Source organism: Heterodontus francisci, chromosome 38 (assembly GCF_036365525.1).
Source record: "Heterodontus francisci isolate sHetFra1 chromosome 38, sHetFra1.hap1, whole genome shotgun sequence".
Lineage (NCBI taxonomy): Eukaryota > Metazoa > Chordata > Chondrichthyes > Heterodontiformes > Heterodontidae > Heterodontus > Heterodontus francisci.
Genome location: NC_090408.1, coordinates 1,576,441 through 1,588,582, shown reverse-complemented (window position 1 = coordinate 1,588,582; position 12,142 = coordinate 1,576,441).

Sequence of the window (12,142 nt, the reverse complement as noted above, 5' to 3'; positions counted from 1 at the left end):
CCGGAAACAGGGCAGTCAGTTCACCTGGAAAGTGGGCGGTCAGTTACCCTGGAAACAGGGCGGTCAGTTACCCTGGAAACAGGGCAGTCAGATATCCTGGAAACAGGGTGATCAGTTACCCTGGAAACTGGGCAGTCAGTTACCCTGGAAACAGGGCAGTCAGTTACCCTGGAAATAGGGCAGTCAGTTATCCTGGAAACAGGGTGATCAGATACCCCGGAAACAGGGCAGTCAGTTCCCCTGGAAACAGGGCAGTCAGTTACCCTGGAAACTGGGAAGTCAGTTAACCTGGAAACAGGGCAGTCAGTTATCCTGGAAACAGGGCAGTCAGCTATCCTGGAAACATAGCGGTCAGTTACCCCGGAAATTGGGAGGTCAGTTGTCCTGGAAACAGGGCGGTCAGTTACCCCGGAAACAGGGAGATCAGTTACCCCGGAAACAGGGCAGTCATTTACCCTGGAAACAGGGCAGTCAGTTATCCTGGAAACAGGGTGGTCAGTGACACTGGAAACAGCGTGGTCAGTTACCCCGTAAACAGGGTGATCAGTTATCCTGGAAACAGGGCAGTCAGTTCCCCTGGAAACAGGGCAGTCAGTTATCCTGGAAACAGGGTGAACAGATACCCCGGAAACTGGGCAGTGAGTTACCCTGGAAAAAGGGCGGTCAGTTACCCTGGAAACAGGGTGATCAGTTACCCTGGAAACTGGGCAGTCAGTCATCCCGGAAACAGGGCAGTCAGTTATCCCGGAAACAGGGCAGACAGTTACCCTGGAAACAGGGCAGTCAGTTATCCCGGAAACAGGGTGATCAGTTACCCTGGAAACAGGGCAGTCAGTTATCCCGGAAACAGGGCAGTCAGTTATCCCGGAAAAAGGGTGATCAGTTACCCTGGAAACTGGGTAGTCAGTTACCCTAGAAACAGGGAAGTCAGTTACCCCGGAAACAGGGCAGTCAGTTATCCTGGAAACAGGGCAGTCAGTTATCCTGGAAACAGGGCGGTCAGTTACCCAGGAAATTGGGAGGTCAGTTATCCTGGAAACAGGGCGATCAGTTACCCCGGAAACAGGGAGATCAGTTACCCCGGAAACAGGGCAGTCATTTACCCTGGAAACAGGGCAGTCAGTTATCCTGGAAACAGGGTGGTCAGTGACCCTGGAAACAGGGCAGTCAGTTACCCCGGAAACAGGGCAGTCAGTTACCCTGGAAACAGGGCAGTCATTTATCCCGGAAACAGGGCAGTCAGTTACCCTGGAAACAGGGCAGTCAGTTATCCCGGAAACAGGGTGATCAGTTACCCTGGAAACAGGGCAGTCAGTTATCCCGGAAACAGGGCAGTCAGTTATCCCGGAAAAAGGGTGATCAGTTACCCTGGAAACTGGGTAGTCAGTTACCCTGGAAACAGGGCAGTCAGTTACCTCGGAAACATGGCAGGCAGTTACCCTGGAAACAGGGCAGTCAGTTACCCCGGAAACTGGGCAGTCAGTTATCCTGGAAACAGGGCAGTCAGTCACCCTAGAAACAGGTTAGTCAGTTCCCCCGAAAACAGGGTGATCAGTTACCCCGGAAACAGGGCAGTCAGTTCACCTGGAAACTGGGCGGTCAGTTACCCTGGAAACAGGGCGGTCAGTTACCCTGGAAACAGGGCAGTCAGATATCCTGGAAGCAGGGTGATCAGTTACACTGGAAACTGGGCAGTCAGTTACCCTGGAAACAGGGCAGTCAGTTACCCCGGAAATAGGGCAGTCAGTTATCCTGGAAACAGGGTGATCAGATACCCCGGAAACAGGGCAGACAGTTCCCCTGGAAACAGGGCAGTCAGTTTCCCTGGAATCTGGGAAGTCAGTTAACCTGGAAACAGGGCAGTCAGTTATCCTGGAAACAGGGCAGTCAGCTATCCTGGAAACAGGGCGGTCAGTTACCCCGGAAATTGGGAGGTCAGTTATCCTGGAAACAGGGCGGTCAGTTACCCCGGAAACAGGGAGATCAGTTACCCCGGAAAAAGGGTGATCAGTTACCCTGGAAACTGGGTAGTCAGTTACCCTGGAAACAGGGCAGTCAGTTACCTCGGAAACATGGCAGGCAGTTACCCTGGAAACAGGGCAGTCAGTTACCCCGGAAACTGGGCAGTCAGTTATCCTGGAAACAGGGCAGTCAGTCACCCTGGAAACAGGTTAGTCAGTTCCCCCGAAACAGGGTGATCAGTTACCCCGGAAACAGGGCAGTCAGTTCACCTGGAAACTGGGCGGTCAGTTACCCTGGAAACAGGGCGGTCAGTTACCCTGGAAACAGGGCAGTCAGATATCCTGGAAACAGGGTGATCAGTTACCCTGGAAACTAGGCAGTCAGTTACCCTGGAAACAGGGCAGTCAGTTACCCTGGAAATAGGGCAGTCAGTTATCCTGGAAACAGGGTGATCAGATACCCCGGAAACAGGGCAGTCAGTTCCCCTGGAAACAGGGCAGTCAGTTAATCTGGAAACTGGGAAGTCAGTTAACCTGGAAACAGGGCAGTCAGTTATCCTGGAAACAGGGCTGTCAGTTATCCTGGAAACAGGGCGGTCAGTTACCCCGGAAATTGGGAGGTCAGTTATCCTGGAAACAGGGCGGTCAGTTACCCCGGAAACAGGGAGATGAGTTACCCCGGAAACAGGGCAGTCATTTACCCTGGAAACAGGGTAGTCAGTTACCCTGGAAACAGGGTGGTCAGTGACCCTGGAAACAGCGTGGTCAGTTACCCCGTAAACAGGGTGATCAGTTATCCTGGAAACAGGGCGGTCAGTTACCCCGGAAACAGGGCAGTCAGCTACCCCGGAAACAGGGTGATCAGTTATCCTGGAAACAGGGCAGTCAGTTAGCCTGGAAACAGGGCGGTCAGTTACCGCGGAAACAAGGCAGTCAGTTAACCTGGAAACAGGGAAGTCGGTTATCCTGGAAAAAGGGCAGTCAGTTATCCCGGAAACAGGGTGATCAGTTCCCCTGGGAACAGGGCAGTCAGATACCCCGGAAACAGGGCGGTCATTTACCCTGGAAACAGGGCAGTCAGTTATCCTGAAAACAGGGTGGTCAGTGACCCTGGAAACAGGGCAGTCAGTTACCTCGGAAACATGGCTGTCAGTTACCCTGGAAACAGGGCAGTCAGTTACCCCGGAAACTGGGCAGCCAGTTATCCTGGAAACAGGGCAGTCAGTCACCCTGGAAACAGGTTAGTCAGTTCCCCCGAAAACAGGGGGATCAGTTACCCCGGAAACAGGGCAGTCAGTTCACCTGGAAACAGGGCAGTCAGTTACCCTGGAAACAGGGCAGTCAGTTATCCCCGAAACGGGGCAGTCAGCTATCCCGGAAACAGGGTGATCAGTTAACCTGGAAACTGGGTGGTCAGTTACCCTGGAAACAGGGCGGTCAGTAACCCTGGAAACAGGGCAGTCAGATATCCTAGAAACAGGGTGATCATTTACCCTGGAAACTGGGCAGTCTGTTACCCTGGAAAGAGGGCAGTCAGTTACCCTGGAAACAGGGAAGTCAGTTACCCCGGAAACAGGGCTGTCAGTTATCCTGGAAACAGGGCAGTCAGTGATCCTGGCAACAGGGCGGTCAGTTACCCCGGAAATTGGGAGGTCAGTTATCCTGGAAACAGGGCGATCAGTTACCCCAGAAACAGGGAGATCAGTTACCCCGGAAACAGGGCAGTCATTTACCCTGGAAACAGGGCAGTCAGTTATCCTGGAAACAGGGTGGTCAGTGACCCTGGAAACAGGGCAGTCAGTTACCCCGGAAACAGGGCAGTCAGTTACCCTGGAAACAGGGCAGTCATTTATCCCGGAAACATGGCAGTCAGTTACCCTGGAAACAGGGCAGTCAGTTATCCCGGAAACAGGGTGATCAGTTACCCTGGAAACAGGGCAGTCAGTTATCCCGGAAACAGGGCAGTCAGTTATCCCGGAAAAAGGGTGATCAGTTACCCTGGAAACTGGGTAGTCAGTTACCCTGGAAACAGGGCAGTCAGTTACCTCGGAAACATGGCAGGCAGTTACCCTGGAAACAGGGCAGTCAGTTACCCCGGAAACTGGGCAGTCAGTTATCCTGGAAACAGGGCAGTCAGTCACCCTGGAAACAGGTTAGTCAGTTCCCCCGAAACAGGGTGATCAGTTACCCCGGAAACAGGGCAGTCAGTTCACCTGGAAACTGGGCGGTCAGTTACCCTGGAAACAGGGCTGTCAGTTACCCTGGAAGCAGGGCAGTCAGATATCCTGGAAACAGGGTGATCAGTTACCCTGGAAACAGGGCAGTCAGATATCCTGGAAACAGGGTGATCAGTTACCCTGGAAACTAGGCAGTCAGTTACCCTGGAAACAGGGCAGTCAGTTACCCTGGAAATAGGGCAGTCAGTTATCCTGGAAACAGGGTGATCAGATACCCCGGAAACAGGGCAGTCAGTTCCCCTGGAAACAGGGCAGTCAGTTAATCTGGAAACTGGGAAGTCAGTTAACCTGGAAACAGGGCAGTCAGTTATCCTGGAAACAGGGCTGTCAGTTATCCTGGAAACAGGGCGGTCAGTTACCCCGGAAATTGGGAGGTCAGTTGTCCTGGAAACAGGGCGGTCAGTTACCCCGGAAACAGGGAGATCAGTTACCCCGGAAAAAGGGTGATCAGTTACCCTGGAAACTGGGTAGTCAGTTACCCTGGAAACAGGGCAGTCAGTTACCTCGGAAACATGGCAGGCAGTTACCCTGGAAACAGGGCAGTCAGTTACCCCGGAAACTGGGCAGTCAGTTATCCTGGAAACAGGGCAGTCAGTCACCCTGGAAACAGGTTAGTCAGTTCCCCCGAAACAGGGTGATCAGTTACCCCGGAAACAGGGCAGTCAGTTCACCTGGAAACTGGGCGGTCAGTTACCCTGGAAACAGGGCGGTCAGTTACCCTGGAAACAGGGCAGTCAGATATCCTGGAAACAGGGTGATCAGTTACCCTGGAAACTAGGCAGTCAGTTACCCTGGAAACAGGGCAGTCAGTTACCCTGGAAATAGGGCAGTCAGTTATCCTGGAAACAGGGTGATCAGGTACCCCGGAAACAGGGCAGTCAGTTCCCCTGGAAACAGGGCAGTCAGTTAATCTGGAAACTGGGAAGTCAGTTAACCTGGAAACAGGGCAGTCAGTTATCCTGGAAACAGGGCTGTCAGTTATCCTGAAAACAGGGCGGTCAGTTACCCCGGAAATTGGGAGGTCAGTTATCCTGGAAACAGGGCGGTCAGTTACCCCGGAAACAGGGAGATGAGTTACCCCGGAAACAGGGCAGTCATTTACCCTGGAAACAGGGTAGTCAGTTACCCTGGAAACAGGGTGGTCAGTGACCCTGGAAACAGCGTGGTCAGTTACCCCGTAAACAGGGTGATCAGTTATCCTGGAAACAGGGCGGTCAGTTACCCCGGAAACAGGGCAGTCAGCTACCCCGGAAACAGGGTGATCAGTTATCCTGGAAACAGGGCAGTCAGTTAGCCTGGAAACAGGGCGGTCAGTTACCGCGGAAACAAGGCAGTCAGTTAACCTGGAAACAGGGAAGTCGGTTATCCTGGAAAAAGGGCAGTCAGTTATCCCGGAAACAGGGTGATCAGTTCCCCTGGGAACAGGGCAGTCAGATACCCCGGAAACAGGGCGGTCATTTACCCTGGAAACAGGGCAGTCAGTTATCCTGGAAACAGGGTGGTCAGTGACCCTGGAAACAGGGCAGTCAGTTACCTCGGAAACATGGCTGTCAGTTACCCTGGAAACAGGGCAGTCAGTTACCCCGGAAACTGGGCAGCCAGTTATCCTGGAAACAGGGCAGTCAGTCACCCTGGAAACAGGTTAGTCAGTTCCCCCGAAAACAGGGGGATCAGTTACCCCGGAAACAGGGCAGTCAGTTCACCTGGAAACAGGGCAGTCAGTTACCCTGGAAACAGGGCAGTCAGTTATCCCCGAAACGGGGCAGTCAGCTATCCCGGAAACAGGGTGATCAGTTAACCTGGAAACTGGGTGGTCAGTTACCCTGGAAACAGGGCGGTCAGTAACCCTGGAAACAGGGCAGTCAGATATCCTAGAAACAGGGTGATCATTTACCCTGGAAACTGGGCAGTCTGTTACCCTGGAAAGAGGGCAGTCAGTTACCCTGGAAACAGGGAAGTCAGTTACCCCGGAAACAGGGCTGTCAGTTATCCTGGAAACAGGGCAGTCAGTGATCCTGGCAACAGGGCGGTCAGTTACCCCGGAAATTGGGAGGTCAGTTATCCTGGAAACAGGGCGATCAGTTACCCCAGAAACAGGGAGATCAGTTACCCCGGAAACAGGGCAGTCATTTACCCTGGAAACAGGGCAGTCAGTTATCCTGGAAACAGGGTGGTCAGTGACCCTGGAAACAGGGCAGTCAGTTACCCCGGAAACAGGGCAGTCAGTTACCCTGGAAACAGGGCAGTCATTTATCCCGGAAACATGGCAGTCAGTTACCCTGGAAACAGGGCAGTCAGTTATCCCGGAAACAGGGTGATCAGTTACCCTGGAAACAGGGCAGTCAGTTATCCCGGAAACAGGGCAGTCAGTTATCCCGGAAAAAGGGTGATCAGTTACCCTGGAAACTGGGTAGTCAGTTACCCTGGAAACAGGGCAGTCAGTTACCTCGGAAACATGGCAGGCAGTTACCCTGGAAACAGGGCAGTCAGTTACCCCGGAAACTGGGCAGTCAGTTATCCTGGAAACAGGGCAGTCAGTCACCCTGGAAACAGGTTAGTCAGTTCCCCCGAAACAGGGTGATCAGTTACCCCGGAAACAGGGCAGTCAGTTCACCTGGAAACTGGGCGGTCAGTTACCCTGGAAACAGGGCTGTCAGTTACCCTGGAAACAGGGCAGTCAGATATCCTGGAAACAGGGTGATCAGTTACCCTGGAAACAGGGCAGTCAGATATCCTGGAAACAGGGTGATCAGTTACCCTGGAAACTAGGCAGTCAGTTACCCTGGAAACAGGGCAGTCAGTTACCCTGGAAATAGGGCAGTCAGTTATCCTGGAAACAGGGTGATCAGATACCCCGGAAACAGGGCAGTCAGTTCCCCTGGAAACAGGGCAGTCAGTTAATCTGGAAACTGGGAAGTCAGTTAACCTGGAAACAGGGCAGTCAGTTATCCTGGAAAAAGGGCTGTCAGTTATCCTGGAAACAGGGCGGTCAGTTACCCCGGAAATTGGGAGGTCAGTTGTCCTGGAAACAGAGCGGTCAGTTACCCCGGAAACAGGGAGATCAGATACCCCGGAAACAGGGCAGTCATTTACCCTGGAAACAGGGCAGTCAGTTACCCTGGAAACAGGGTGGTCAGTGACCCTGGAAACAGCGTGGTCAGTTACCCCGTAAACAGGGTGATCAGTTATCCTGGAAACAGGGCGGTCAGTTCCCCTGGAAACAGGGCAGTCAGCTACGCCGGAAACAGGGTGATCAGTTATCCTGGAAACAGGGCAGTCAGTTAGCCTGGAAACAGGGCGGTCAGTTACCGCGGAAACAAGGCAGTCAGTTAACCTGGAAACAGGTAAGTCGGTTATCCTGGAAAAAGGGCAGTCAGTTATCCCGGAAACAGGGTGATCAGTTCCCCTGGGGACAGGGCAGTCAGATACCACGGAAACAGGGCGGTTAGTTACCCTGGAAACAGGGCAGTCAGATATCCCGGAAACAGGGTGATCAGTTACCCTGGAAACTGGGCAGTCAGTTACCCTAGAACAGGGCAGTCAGTTATCCTGGAAACAGGGCAGTCAGTTATCCCGGAAACAGGGTGATCAGTTACCTTGGAAACAGGGCAGTCAGTTATCCCGGAAACAGGGCAGTCAGTTACCCCGGAAAAAGGGTGATCAGTTACCCTGGAAACTGGGTAGTCAGTTACCCTGGAAACAGGGCAGTCAGTTACCTCGGAAACATGGCTGTCAGTTACCCTGGAAACAGGGCAGTCAGTTACCCCGGAAACTGGGCAGCCAGTTATCCTGGAAACAGGGCAGTCAGTCACCCTGGTAACAGGTTAGTCAGTTCCCCCGAAAACAGGGGGATCAGTTACCCCGGAAACAGGGCAGTCAGTTCACCTGGAAACAGGGCAGTCAGTTACCCTGGAAACAGGGCAGTCAGTTATCCCCGAAACGGGGCAGTCAGCTATCCCGGAAACAGGGTGATCAGTTAACCTGGAAACTGGGTGGTCAGTTACCCTGGAAACAGGGCGGTCAGTAACCCTGAAACAGGGCAGTCAGATATCCTGGAAACAGGGCAGTCAGTTATCCTGGAAACAGGGCGGTCAGTTACCCCGGAAATTGGGAGGTCATTTATCCTGGAAACAGGGCGATCAGTTACCCCGGAAACAGGGAGATCAGTTACCCCGGAAAAAGGGCAGTCATTTACCCTGGAAACAGGGCAGTCAGTTATCCTGGAAACAGGGTGGTCAGTGACCCTGGAAACAGGGCAGTCAGTTACCCTGGAAACAGGGCAGTCATTTATCCCGGAAACATGGCCGTCAGTTACCCTGGAAACAGGGCAGTCAGTTACCCCGGAAACTGGGCAGTCAGTTATCCTGGAAACAGGGCAGTCAGTCACGCTGGAAACAGGTTAGTCAGTTCCCCAGAAAACAGGGTGATCAGTTACACCGGAAACAGGGCAGTCAGTTCACCTGGAAACTGGGCGGTCAGTTACCCTGGAAATAGGGAGGTCAGTTATCCTGGAAACAGGGCGGTCAGTTACCCCGGAAACAGGGAGATGAGTTACCCCGGAAACAGGGCAGTCATTTACCCTGGAAACAGGGCAGTCAGTTACCCTGGAAACAGGGTGGTCAGTGACCCTGGAAACAGCGTGGTCAGTTACCCCGTAAACAGGGTGATCAGTTATCCTGGAAACAGGGCGGTCAGTTACCCCGGAAACAGGGCAGTCAGCTACCCCGGAAACAGGGTGATCAGTTATCCTGGAAACAGGGCAGTCAGTTAGCCTGGAAACAGGGCAGTCAGTTACCGCGGAAACAAGGCAGTCAGTTAACCTGGAAACAGGGAAGTCGGTTATCCTGGAAAAAGGGCAGTCAGTTATCCCGGAAACAGGGTGATCAGTTCCCCTGGGAACAGGGCAGTCAGATACCCCGGAAACAGGGTGGTCAGTTACCCTGGAAACAGGGCAGTCAGGTATCCCGGAAACAGGGTGATCAGTTACCCTGGAAACTGGGCAGTCAGTTATCCTGGAACAGGGCAGTCAGTTATCCTGGAAACAGGGCAGTCAGTTATCCCGGAAACAGGGCAGTCAGTTACCCCGGAAAATGGGTGATCAGTTACCCTGGAAACTGGGTAGTCAGTTACCCTGGAAACAGGGCAGTCAGTTACCTCGGAAACATGGCTGTCAGTTACCCTGGAAACAGGGCAGTCAGTTACCCCGGAAACTGGGCAGCCAGTTATCCTGGAAACAGGGCAGTCAGTCACCCTGGAAACAGGTTAGTCAGTTCCCCCGAAAGCAGGGGGATCAGTTACCCCGGAAACAGGGCAGTCAGTTCACCTGGAAACAGGGCAGTCAGTTACCCTGGAAACAGGGCAGTCAGTTATCCCCGAAACCGGGCAGTCAGCTATCCCGGAAACAGGGTGATCAGTTAACCTGGAAACTGGGTGGTCAGTTACCCTGGAAACAGGGCGGTCAGTCACCCTGAAACAGGGCAGTCAGATATCCTGGAAACAGGGCAGTCAGTTATCCTGGAAACAGGGCGGTCAGTTACCCCGGAAATTGGGAGGTCATTTATCCTGGAAACAGGGTGATCAGTTACCCCGGAAACAGGGAGATCAGTTACCCCGGAAAAAGGGCAGTCATTTACCCTGGAAACAGGGCAGTCAGTTATCCTGGAAACAGGGTGGTCAGTGACCCTGGAAACAGGGCAGTCAGTTACCCTGGAAACAGGGCAGTCATTTATCCCGGAAACATGGCCGTCAGTTACCCTGGAAACAGGGCAGTCAGTTATCCCGGAAACAGGGTGATCAGTTACCCTGGAAACAGGGCAGTCAGTTATCCCGGAAACAGGGCAGTCAGTTATCCCGGAAAAAGGGTGATCAGTTACCCTGGAAACTGGGTAGTCAGTTACCCTGGAAACAGGGCAGTCAGTTACCTCGGAAACATGGCAGGCAGTTACCCTGGAAACAGGGCAGTCAGTTACCCCGGAAACTGGGCAGTCAGTTATCCTGGAAACAGGGCAGTCAGTCACGCTGGAAACAGGTTAGTCAGTTCCCCAGAAAACAGGGTGATCAGTTACACCGGAAACAGGGCAGTCAGTTCACCTGGAAACTGGGCGGTCAGTTACCCTGGAAACAGGGCGGTCAGTTACCCTGGAAACTGGGCAGTCAGTTACCCTGGAAACAGGGCAGTCAGTTACCCCGGAAACAGGGTGATCAGATACCCCGGAAACAGGGTGATCAGTTACACTGGAAACTGGGAAGTCAGTTAACCTGGAAAAAGGGCAGTCAGCTATCCTGGAAACAGAGCGGTCAGTTACCCCGGAAATTGGGAGGTCAGTTGTCCTGGAAACAGGGCGGTCAGTTACCCCGGAAACAGGGAGATCAATTACCCCGGAAACAGGGCAGTCATTTACCCTGGAAACAGGGCAGTCAGTTATCCTGGAAACAGGGTGGTCAGTGACACTGGAAACAGCGTGGTCAGTTACCCCGTAAACAGGGTGATCAGTTATCCTGGAAACAGGGCAGTCAGTTCCCCTGGAAACAGGGCAGTCAGTTATCCTGGAAACAGGGTGAACAGTTACCCCGGAAACTGGGCAGTGAGTTACCCTGGAAAAAGGGCGGTCAGTTACCCTGGAAACAGGGTGATCAGTTACCCTGGAAACTGGGCAGTCAGTTACCCTGGAACAGGGCAGTCAGTTATCCTGGAAACAGGGCAGTCAGTTATCCCGGAAACAGGGCAGTCAGTTACCCCGGAAAAAGGGTGATCAGTTACCCTGGAAACTGGGTAGTCAGTTACCCTGGAAACAGGGCAGTCAGTTACCTCGGAAACATGGCTGTCAGTTACCCTGGAAACAGGGCAGTCAGTTACCCCGGAAACTGGGCAGCCAGTTATCCTGGAAACAGGGCAGTCAGTCACCCTGGAAACAGGTTAGTCAGTTCCCCCGAAAACAGGGGGATCAGTTACCCCGGAAACAGGGCAGTCAGTTCACCTGGAAACAGGGCAGTCAGTTACCCTGGAAACAGGGCAGTCAGTTATTCCCGAAACCGGGCAGTCAGCTATCCCGGAAACAGGGTGATCAGTTAACCTGGAAACTGGGTGGTCAGTTACCCTGGAAACAGGGCGGTCAGTAACCCTGAAACAGGGCAGTCTGATATCCTGGAAACAGGGCAGTCAGTTATCCTGGAAACAGGGCGGTCAGTTACCCTGGAAACTGGGCAGTCTGTTACCCTGGAAAGAGGGCAGTCAGTTACCCTGGAAACAGGGAAGTCAGTTACCCCGGAAACATGGCAGACAGTTATCCTGGAAACAGGGCAGTCAGTTATCCTGGAAACAGGGCGGTCAGTTACCCCGGAAATCGGGAGGTCATTTATCCTGGAAACAGGGCGATCAGTTACCCCGGAAACAGGGAGATCAGTTACCCCGGAAAAAGGGCAGTCATTTACCCTGGAAACAGGGCAGTCAGTTATCCTGGAAACAGGGTGGTCAGTGACCCTGGAAACAGGGCAGTCAGTTATCCCGGAAACAGGGTGATCAGTTACCCTGGAAACAGGGCAGTCAGTTATCCCGGAAACAGGGCAGTCAGTTATCCCGGAAAAAGGGTGATCAGTTACCCTGGAAACTGGGTAGTCAGTTACCCTGGAAACAGGGCAGTCAGTTACCTCGGAAACATGGCAGGCAGTTACCCTGGAAACAGGGCAGTCAGTTACCCCGGAAACTGGGCAGTCAGTTATCCTGGAAACAGGGCAGTCAGTCACGCTGGAAACAGGTTAGTCAGTTCCCCCGAAAACAGGGTGATCAGTTACCCCGGAAACAGGGCAGTCAGTTCACCTGGAAACTGGGCGGTCAGTTACCCAGGAAACAGGGCGGTCAGTTACCCTGGAAACTGGGCAGTCAGTTACCCTGGAAACAGGGCAGTCAGTTACCCCGGAAACAGGGTGATCAGATACCCCGGAAAC